General features: G+C 46.0%; 1 protein-coding gene across 2 annotated transcripts in view; it reads right to left on the bottom strand.

Moving 5' to 3' along the window:
* Nucleotides 1-11,007, bottom strand: part of LOC119962838 (zinc finger SWIM domain-containing protein 6) — a 205,320-nt gene that overhangs the window by 109,789 nt on the left and 84,524 nt on the right. The gene's annotated exons all lie outside the window — the stretch shown is intronic.

Genomic DNA, 11,007 nt, shown 5'->3' with positions numbered 1-11,007 from the left:
ATGATATGTCAAGTGGCATTGCCGACAAAAATATTCTCTCTTGATTTACTGGTACCTTCAATCTGTATCTTTATTTCATTAAGAATTAAGCTTCCCACACACAGTTTTATTTTTTCTCCTCCTCGTGTATTTCAATATGCAGAGCCAGCTTTCAGTCACCTTGACATAGAACATAGAACAGTACAGCACAGAACAGGCCCTTCAGCCCTTAATGTTGTGCCGAGCCATGATCACCCCACTCAACCCACGTATCCACCCTATACCCATAACCCAACAACCCCCCCCCCCCCTTAACCTTACTTTTATTAGGACACTACGGGCAATTTAGCATGGCCAATCCACCTAACCCGCACATCTTTGGACTGTGGGAGGAAACCGGAGCACCCGGAGGAAACCCACGCACACACGGGGAGGACGTGCAGACTCCACACAGACAGTGACCCAGCCGGGAATCAAACCTGGGACCCTGGAGCTGTGAAGCATTTATGCTAACCACCATGCTACCCTGCTGCCCCTATTGTAGAAATCTTAAATTTATGCAAATCATTACAGGCAGAATATCAGAGTTTGAAAAAGGTAAATGAAGAGTCAGTGGAACCCGGAATGAGAAGGTTTCTCGTAAGGAATTAAACATTTGTGGGTTTTTTTGCCCATTACACAACCAATAGAACCAAAGAGGATACATTTTGAAAAATAGGGAAAAGGTTCTACAAGGATAAAACAGAAATAAAGAAAGAGTGTTTCTACTGACTGGGTCAGTCTCAATCGCTGAAATTAAATTCAGCGAATCAGACCCCAATTCTCTGCCGAAGTGGGAACTAGCAGGTTATTATTAAACTCTCAATTTAAAAAAAAGCACAGTAACGAGCAAAACACACTTGGTTCCAGTTAATATCAAAATAATTGTGGATTTTATTCTTCAGTGTGGGAAGTGGGTGTTGGACATCCTAGCTCATTCATTTGATAATAACAGGTACATACAGGGGCAGCACGTTAGCATGGTGGTTAGCATAAATGCTTCACAGCTCCAGGGTCCCCAGTTCGGTTCCCGGCTGGGTCACTGTCTGTGCGGATTCTCCCCGTGCGTGCGTGGGTTTCCTCCGGGTGCTCCGGTTTCCTCCCACAGTCCAAAGATGTGCGGGTTAGGTGGATTGGCCATGCTAAATTGCCCGTAGTGTCCTAAAAAGTAAGGGGGTTGGTGGGTACGTGGGTTTGAGTAGGGTGATCATTGCTCGGCACAACATAGAGGGCCGAAGGGCCTGTTCTGTGCTGTACTGTTCTATGTTCTATTGCATCTCAAAGTTACTATCAGACAGAGAAAGCCCCTCCGCAATCAGAAGGCACTGAATACCAAAATGGAAGAAGGTGCGGGGGTGGGGGGATTATGTGATGTGACCAATGCAAGGTGCATCAGGAAAGATGTGGAGATACCGGTGTTGGACTGGGGTGAGCACAGTAAGAAGTCTTACAACATCAGGTTAAAGTCCAACAGGTTTGATTCAAACACGAGCTTTCGGAGCGCAGCTCCTTCCTCAGGTGAACCATTCACCTGGGGAAGGAGCTGCGCTCCGAAAGCTCGTGTTTGAATCAAACCTGTTGGACTTTAACCTGGTGTTGTAAGACTACTGCCCATCAGGGAAGAGGTTGCAGGTGGGTACCGTCTGGGAGGTAGGTCAGGCTGGAGGCTGCAAGGAGGTACCATCCAGGAGGCTCAGGAACATTGCCCAGGTTCAGGCAACAGCAAAGTCTGAAAATGGGGTCAGCAGCAATGAGTCTTGTGGTAATCACATGACCAGAAATACCATGTGCCAAACAAATAGGAACAGAGACATGTATCAACTCCCAAGGACCAAACAAATCTCCAGGAGGCATTTACTGGATAAGTTATTTCCTTATCGAGCTGAAAGTCTAAGGATAGATGGTGCAAAAATAAGTCTGGGGTCCTTTTAAAGTGGTAATCCGACAATAGACAAATTTGTTTCTTTTAAAAAGCCTGGGTGCATGACTACATGAGAAGATCTTCCATTAAATACAGACAGCTCAGCATTTATCACAGGGAGAAGACCAAAGCTTCTGAAGTACAGTATGCATAGTTCACAATTCTGTGAATCACTTAATTATGGATGGCTCCCTATGAATTCATAGATTGGAGCATTTCCTACCAGTAAGTGAATTTACTTTTCCTCTCCTCAGATGCTGCAAGTGTACAAATATACAAGCTGTCTAGAAACACAAGAATACCTGCAGTGCAGGAGGAGGCCATTCAGCCCATCAAGTCTGCAGCAACCCTCTGAAAGAGCCCCTACTCCCAACCCTATCCCCATAACCCAGTAACCCCACCTAACCCTTTGTACACTAAGAGGCCATTTAGCATGGCCAATCGACCTAACCTACACATCTTTGGACTGTGGGAGGAAACCGTGCACCCGGGAGGAAACCCACGCAGACACAGGGAGGATGTGCAAATTCCACAGTCACCAGAGGTTAGAATTGAACCTGGCACCCGGCGCTGTGAAACAGCAGTGCTAACCACTGTGTGATTGTGCCACCCTACTATATCTTTTGATCAGAACAGTAAATGAGCTGCGAATTCAGCAAGTGGATAATCGTTAAAAATACCATAAATGTGACTATTATCCTACTGGATGCAGAAATAATGGAACAGCAAGAGATAAAAGGCAAAGTGATCCAAATAGGATTAAAATTCAAGTATTCAATTTGACTGTTCAATGCAGAGGCACAGTAGCTATTGGGTTTCCTTGCAGAAGGATCTGTGATCAGAAAAATACATCGCCGCCACTCGTTTGAATCTTCACAATCAAATGACAAGAGCCTGTAAGGACATTTTTCCTTAGCTTTATTTGAAAAAACAGCCAACTCCATTGGAAGGCTTTACTCAGATTATAGGAACACGTCACCTAAAATTTCAAACAACCACTTGGAATCAACCACTTGGATGATTAACACTTAGATATTGGAATAAGTGTGCAACATATTTTTATGCATTTTTCTTCAAGCGGTACTCTCCCTCCTCTGTTGCTCTATCTTGAAACAAAGGAGGATCTGAGTAATTTGAACGCACTTCTGAACTAATATGCTACGCCACAGCAATGAGGCTGCATGAGCTTGATAATGACCATAGCAGGCTCATGATCGGAGCCTTTTGTATGCTTCCCAATAAAACTGGTGGGAGGAAGTAGTCATCAGACTGCCGTGAGCACATTTTGTGACGCAGAGCTCAGGACTAGATCGGTAAAAGCCTAGAAAGCAATAGGGGACACAAACTAGGAAGACAATGTGGGAATTTCAAACATTCACAAAGCCGTATTAGCCAATGAACAAAAACAATCACAGTCTCAGAGTTATAAAGGTGCAAATCATTTGATCATGATTTCTGCTGACAGGGATCAACAATTCAGATGAAATGACTATAGCGAATCTTAAAAGCATCTTATGTGCTTATAATTAGATCTCATTCAAATTCAATAGATTTCAAATAAATTGTTTAAAAGGTAAAGTCACCATAGTCCCAGATATAACCATAGGCTGCTTTCCCCTTTGAGGGGAGAGTTGGCTGGCGGGGTTTTAACCCAAGGATCACCACATCTCAGGCAAGGGGCAAGGTTGACAGGCAAGGGGCAAGGTTGAGAAGGTGGGGCCTTCATGAATAACCTCAGCCGGTATTGGAATTAAACCAGCGCTGCTGGCCTTGTTCTGCATCACAAACCAGCTGCCCAGCTAAGCGAGCTAAACTGACTCATTGTATAAAACACCAATCTCACCTCCACTTTTGTGCTCAGTTGACTTTGTGCCAATTACTCATGGAATAAAAATGATGGGCGCAATCTACCCGAATGGGAAGAGAATCCCGTAGCGAGCATGTTTAGCCGGGTGTTTCCTGTCGGTCGGAGCACCAAGAAGCACACGCTATTGAACGGCCATTCAGGTAGATACGGGGCCTCAGTGGGGAAAGCCCCGACAAGGCTCCACTTTAGTCCCGTTTTCTGCTCTGAGGAGTTCGTCGGAACACCTCAGTGCAGGATGAGATTGGAACGCCATTTCCCCAATCGATCCTGCCCTGGGAGGCTGAGTGCCAATCAGTTTGGTCCCTGTTTGTGGACATCTCAAAAGGCGAGAGGGTGTTAGATCCCACACCTTGGGTAGATCATGGGAGTGCATATTAGAGCGAGACAGCTAGTCTCACTCAGAATTGTTAAAAAGCGATCCCACCCACATCACGACATCTCACGAGATCGCGTTAGCTCTGGTGAGGCATGGCAAGCTGGGTAGATCCCGGAAGAGGGATTCCCAGCATCTACTGTCCACACCGCCTTTCAGGCGCAACGCGGACGGTAGATCGTGCCTCAGTTACGCAGAGTATTTCCAAAGTCTTTAAATTTCATTCAGCAACTTGGAGGCACTGGAAGGCATTGTGAAGGAACTATGCTAGATTTCCAGCTGAAAATATTTTCAAAGCATTTGTACTATGACAAGTAGGAGAGAGTCTGGAGCTTAAAATGGGAAATAAGGAAAACCTGGCCCCTCAAACGCACGTACTTTTGTTTTAACCAAGCTGGTCTGATGGTGTCAAAGTAACCCGGGGTCCATGATCAGAAAATGTTAAATGAACATAGAATAGTACAGCACAGTACAGGCCCTTCAGCCCACGATGTTGTGCCCTAGTGGAGTGGTGCAGCGACAACAACCTATCCCTCAATGCCAGCAAAACTAAAGACTTGATCATTGATTTCAGAAAGCAAAACATTTTACACACCCCTGTCAGCATCATTGGGGCAGAGGTGGAGATGGTTAGCAGTTTCAAATTACTAGGGGTACACATCTCCAAATATCTGTCCTGTCCACCCACGTCGACGCTACCACCAGGAAGGCACAACAGCACCTATACTTCCTCGGGAAACTAAGGAAATTCGGTCCATCACATGAACATTTCTCATAGAATTTACAGTGCAGAAGGAGGCCACTCGGCCCATCGAGTCTGCACCGGCTCTTGGAAAGAGCACCCTACCCAAGGTCAACACCTCCACCCTATCCCCATAACCCAGTAACCCCACCCAACACTAAGGGCAATTTTGGACACTAAAGGCAATTTATCATGGCCAGTCCACCTAACCTGCACATCTTTGGACTGTGGGAGGAAACCGGAGCACCCGGAGGAAACCCACGCACACACGGGGAGGATGTGCAGACTCCGCACAGACAGTGACCCAAGCCGGTTTCGAACCTGGGACCCTGGAGCTGTGAAGCAGTTGTGCTATCCACAATGCTACCGTGAACCTGCCTCCCATCCACTGACTTCATCTACACCTCCCGCTGCCTGGGGAAAGCAGGCAGCATAATCAAAGACCCCTCCCACTCTTCCAACTTCTTCCATCGGGCAGGAGATACAAATGTCTTCGAGAACACGCACGAACAGACTCAAAAACAGCTTCTTCCCCGCTGTTACCAGACTCCTAAATGACCCTCTTATGGACTGACCTCATTAACACTACACCCCTGTATGCCGTTGCCGGTGTTATGTAGTTACATGTGTTGCCCTATTATGTACTTTCTTTTCTTCCATGTACTGAATGATCTGTTCAGCTGTTCACAGAAAAATACTTTTCACTGTACCTTGTTACATGTGACAATAAACAAAATCCAATCCACCTTCGTCATGTGGCTGCAGAGAAAGCAGCACGTCAGTTGCCATTCTCTCCAGTGGTCTTGCTTGTCCCAGTCCAGCACAACCTTGAGAAGTCTACCAAGCACCACAAAGAGGTTGAGGAAATACAAACATTGTGCAATGTGGAAAATCACAGAATACTCAAACATGTCTGCATCAGATTGGTCTCCTTACACACACACACACACACACATACACAGACAAACAAAAAACAGCATTCATGTTGTGAAAGCAAAGAGTCGTTGTCTGGTTTCAGCTGCTGTCAGGAAACAGGTCCCTGCAACAGTGAGACCCAAGAAGCCCAGTGCAGGATCTGTTCAGAAAACTGCTTCCATTGTGCATGGTCGCAAGACTGGCCACAGTAAGAAAGATGGAAACAGCAGCAGTTCAAGTGCTGGAAACAAGAAGGCTTCAACAGCTAGCAGCCCTGCTGCTAATACAACAACAGTACAGCCATCCCAAGGCAAAGCTGCTGGGATTTACGCAAAGCTTTGTGACAGAAACAAGCTGTATTGTGTCTTTCTTCAATATATACTTAAAGTTCCATTTCTTTTTGGCACCCATTTGAATTTGACACCAGGCAGCCCTTTCTTCCAAGGCTTAGGGAGAAATCCTGGCAGCTACAGGGAGTTAGGAGCAGCCGGAACCACTAAGTTAGTGGTTACTAGATTATTTGGGCCATGTGAAGCCGAAGTTCATGCTCGAGCTCTCTGCAGACCATTCAGGATCTGCAAAGAAAACCAGTGAGTAACACCACTTCAGGCATGTACCCTTTTGGTGAAAGGTCAGAGACTGTTTTTTCTTCTCATAGAAGCTAACTGATCTTCAGCATTTTATCTATTTTTATTTCCAATTTCCAGCATTTGTTTGTTCTTTCTTTCCACTTTCCAAATCTAAACCACTTGAGTGCATGCACGTGTAATGATCCTGATCACCTGATCGGCCCCAGACAGCATAAATGAGTCACTGCCAGACCAGAGGTGGCTATTCCATGGCAGCAGACTGATTGCTATAGTGTAAGCACAGCCTTAAATATCCATCTGGTCAAAATTGTAGGCATTAACGTGGCAAAATGTTTGGGCTTAGATCATCTTCCATTCCCAATATTTAACACAGGATTCAAACTGCAAGAAGCCATAAACTGAAAATACTGCTAGGCCTTTAGCAGGAGTCAATTCCCAAGTCTGCCTTTATAGTTTTCCAAAAACTGGCAAGAATTATTTGCACAAAACAGATATATAGTTTGCTGGTCCCCGATTTATATATGAAAGGCTATGCAGATGGATTACTAAGCAACTCATTCCAATTCCAGAATTAAGCTTGATAATCTGTACTCAAAATAACGTACAATTGCAAACACTTATCTTCAATATGCCAGTGCAGTTTATGTATAAGGGGAGGCCTAGTAAATATCAACTACTTTCCTGTAAATATGGAAGATACAAGCATGTTTAAACTTGTGTATTTAGGCAAGAAAAAAGGCAGAAGGGGTCACACCAATTTTCTCATGGTGGAGAAGGATGGAGTAGGCTATTAATTGGACAATGCAGTTAAAGCACAGCAGATAAACTTTAAAAATTGCTGACACACATAGTTGTGTGCAGTTATATTGAAATCTCAAATCTAATAATGTCATTAATACAGCCAAGTCAATTTGATGTACTGTATGGGGGTAGCGCTTTACCTGCTAAGTCTGCTAGTAGTGGGTTTTAGCATTCCGGTCTACTCCTGGCCATAAGAATCTCATCTGTTTACATTTGCAGTTTGTCACTGACTTCTGGGTAAGCATGACAAATTGTATTTAGTGGTACACAACACATTCAACATAGTAAAATGTCCAAAGATGCTTCACAGGAACACCATTCAACAAAACTTGACACTGAGCCATCAAGGGAGACACCAGGACAGATAACCAAAGACCCGGTCAAAGAATTAGATTTTAATATGTGTTTAAAAGGAGAAGGCATATGAGAGTGAAGTTGAAAGGCAGGCAGTGTATGGGAAGGAATTTGATATCTTAGGGTGAGACAATTGAAGGCACAAGTTCCAAAAATGGAATGATTAAAATCAGGGTTGCACAAAAGTAATAATAATAATCTTTACTCGTGTCACACGTAGGCTTACATTAACACTGCAATGAAGTCACTGTGAGAATCCCCTAGTCGCTACACTCCGGCGCCTGTTCGGGTACACTGAGGGTGAATTCAGAATGTACAATTCACCTAATACCACATCTTTCAGGACTAGTGGGAGGAAACCGGAGCACCCGGTGGAAACCCGCGCAGACACGGGGCGAGCGTGCAGACTCCGCACAGAGAGTGACCCAAGCTGGGAATCAAATCAGGGACCCTGGTGCCGTGAAGGAACAGTACTAACCACTGTGCTACCGTCCCATTCTATAAAAGTAAAAGATATGGGGAAGGTTACAGGAGAAGTGTGTAAAATAAAAATGATTAAAGTATTATTTTGAATAGACGTGTGGATAAGAGGCATATTTTGGTCAGAATCTGAGATGATTGTAAGGTCAGGAATTTTTTTAAATCCTCAATATCCGACAGCCTGATTCAGCAAATAAAACTGCAAATTCTGAAAGGTGATCTTAAAAAGGAAAAGCTGGATGAGCTGCATTGACCTCCTCTTGTATTTATGTACCTTAGAATCATAGAATCCCTACAGTGCAAAAGGAGGCCGCTCAGCCCATCGCAAGTCTACACCGAACCTCTGGAAGAGCACCCAACCCTAGGCCCAATGTCCCGCCCCATCCCTACAATATAGCCCCAGCTAACCTTTGGGCGCTAAGGGATAATTTAGAATGGCCAATCCACCTAACCTAACCTTTGGACTGTGGGAGTAAACTGGAGCACCCGGAGGAAACCCATGCAGTCATGGGAAGGGGGAGAATGTGCAAACTCAACACAGTCACCCAAGGTCCCTGGCGTTGTGAGGCAGCAGTGCTAGCCACTGGCAACATGCCACCCAACCTTACATTTAGTTCTAAAATTTTTCATATGCAACGGTGATGAATCGGGGATTTTGGAAAATTTGGATTATAAATGTATTGGGCAATTTAAGGGTTAAAACCCTGCAGTTACTGAGGTGCCAGGTGCGATTCTCCGCTCCCCACGCGGCGTGGGAGAATCGCGGAAGGGGCCCCTGACAAAATTCACGCTCCCCTCGCGATTTCCCCCCCCCCCCCCCGACCCACCCCTCGGTCGAATCGCCGCTCGCCATTTTTCACGGCAAACGCCGATTCCCCGACCCGGATGGGCTGAGCGGCCTGCCGTTCGCAGCCGTTTCATGACGGCGGCAAACACACCTGGTCGCTGCCATTGTGAAAGGGGAATGAGAAGCCCGTTTGGGGCTTGTAGGTGGCCTAGCAAGGAAAGAGCACCACGACTGTGCTCAGGAGGGGACAGGCCTGCGATCGGTGCCCACCGATCGTCGGGCCGGCGTCCAAATCGGACGCACTATTTACCCTCCGCCACCCCGCAAGATCAAGCCGCCACGTCTTGCAGGGCGACTGAGGGGAAAGACGGCCACCGCGCATGCGCAGGTTCGTGCCGTCAGCGTCATGACGTCAGCCACGCATGCGCGGGTCGGAACCAGCCAAGCTGTGCATGCGCGGCTGACGTCATTAGGCGCGCCGGCCGCGTCATTCTCTGCGCTACGCCCCCGCGGCCGTGATTTACAGAGCGCTGCTCCTAGCCCCGCCGGGAGGGGAGAATAGGGGGCGAGGAGAATTCCGCCCCCCAGGTTTGATCCCAGTTCTGGGTCAGTGTGTGTGGAGTTTGCACATTTTCCCCATGTTTTCATGGGTCTCGCCCCCACAACCCAAAGATGGATGGATTGGCCATGCTAAATTGCCCTTAAATTGTAAAAAATGAATTGGGGACTCTAAATTTAAAAAATAAATCCTGTGGTTAGACAATGATTAACTGCAGTGGTTCGGTTTTTTGAAAAAAATAATTCTGATTTGCATGTTCTGGGAGTTTTTAAGCAGCCAGAAGGTGAAATTGACAGAGGAACGGGCTTTTCAGTCTGGGCTAATGGCCCTGTGGTTTGACTGGGAACAGTCTCTGAGGACTTAATGTGCTTTCAGTCCCTGGGAAGTTAATTTGTTTTTCAGCTTGGGGAGATGATTTCAGTTCTGGGTGAAGCTAACAGCTGTTGGAATGTCTGACCTGGCTACCACATAGGCCATAAGTAAAGAAAAAAAGAGTTTTTAAAAAAATAATAATATTTTAAAGCAGAACAGCAGAGGCAGAAACCCAGTTGAAACAGCTTGTTGAAGACATCCAGCCAGAGTCTGTAGGGGTTCCAACTGATTTTTAAGCTGGATTGAGCGCTATATATTTTTTTGTTGTTTAATGGGGAATTGAGTAGTAGTGTACATGTGAGGCTTTCAGATGATGTCACCAATGGGCAGCATGTAGGTGAGAAAGAGGAGGGGGCCAAGGATCGAATCTGTGGGGAGGGCGTCAACTTGCACTGTGTGGGAGGAGGAAGAAAAGTAACTGATGCTGGTTCCTGGCTACAATAAGGAAGATAAAGAATGATAAGTCTCACCTAGCTGGAAAATTGTTGGGAGGCATTGGAGGATGATAGTACAATCAACTGTGCCAAACATTGCAGACAAGTCAAGAGAAACAAGGACAGATAGAATGCCTTTGTCACAGCCATATAGGATATCATTTATTAATTTGAGAAGTGCCATTTCGATACTTTAACAGCGACAGAAACACGATTGAAAGGATTCAAACTTGGAATTCCATGAAAGGCTGGGCAAGGATTTGGGAGGTGACAATATATTCAAAGTCTTTAAAAGGAAAGATGTTGGATTTGGTGGCTTTCCAGCCAGAGAGATCAAAGGTTGGCTTTTTGGGACGGCCAATGGCAGCAGCTTTGAAGGAAGATGGCAAAGAACCCAGGGAGTTGAAAGGTTAACAGTATCAGCTGACACAAGAGCCAGGAAAGGTGATTGAGTGGTCTTTTCCATAAAGTCCCTAGAGTGCAGGAGGCCATTCGGCCCATCTAGTCCGCATTGACCCTCCGAAAGAGCCACCACACCTAGACCCACTCTCCCACCCTATCCCATTAACTCCACCTAACCTGCACATCTTTGGACTGTGGGAGGAAGCCGGAGCACCCGGAGGAAACCAATGCAGACATGAGAAGAACGTGCAAACTCCACACATTCAACCAGAAGTCAGAAAGTTGTGGATTGAAGCCATCCTTCAGAGAATTGTGCACATAATCTAGGTTTACACCTCAGTGCAATACTGGGGGAGATGTTTTCTTCCAGAGGGGCGAATTGTAGCCCTAGT

Source organism: Scyliorhinus canicula, chromosome 3 (assembly GCF_902713615.1).
Source record: "Scyliorhinus canicula chromosome 3, sScyCan1.1, whole genome shotgun sequence".
Taxonomy (NCBI): Eukaryota; Metazoa; Chordata; class Chondrichthyes; order Carcharhiniformes; family Scyliorhinidae; genus Scyliorhinus; species Scyliorhinus canicula.
This window is presented reverse-complemented; position numbering and strand designations above follow the sequence as displayed.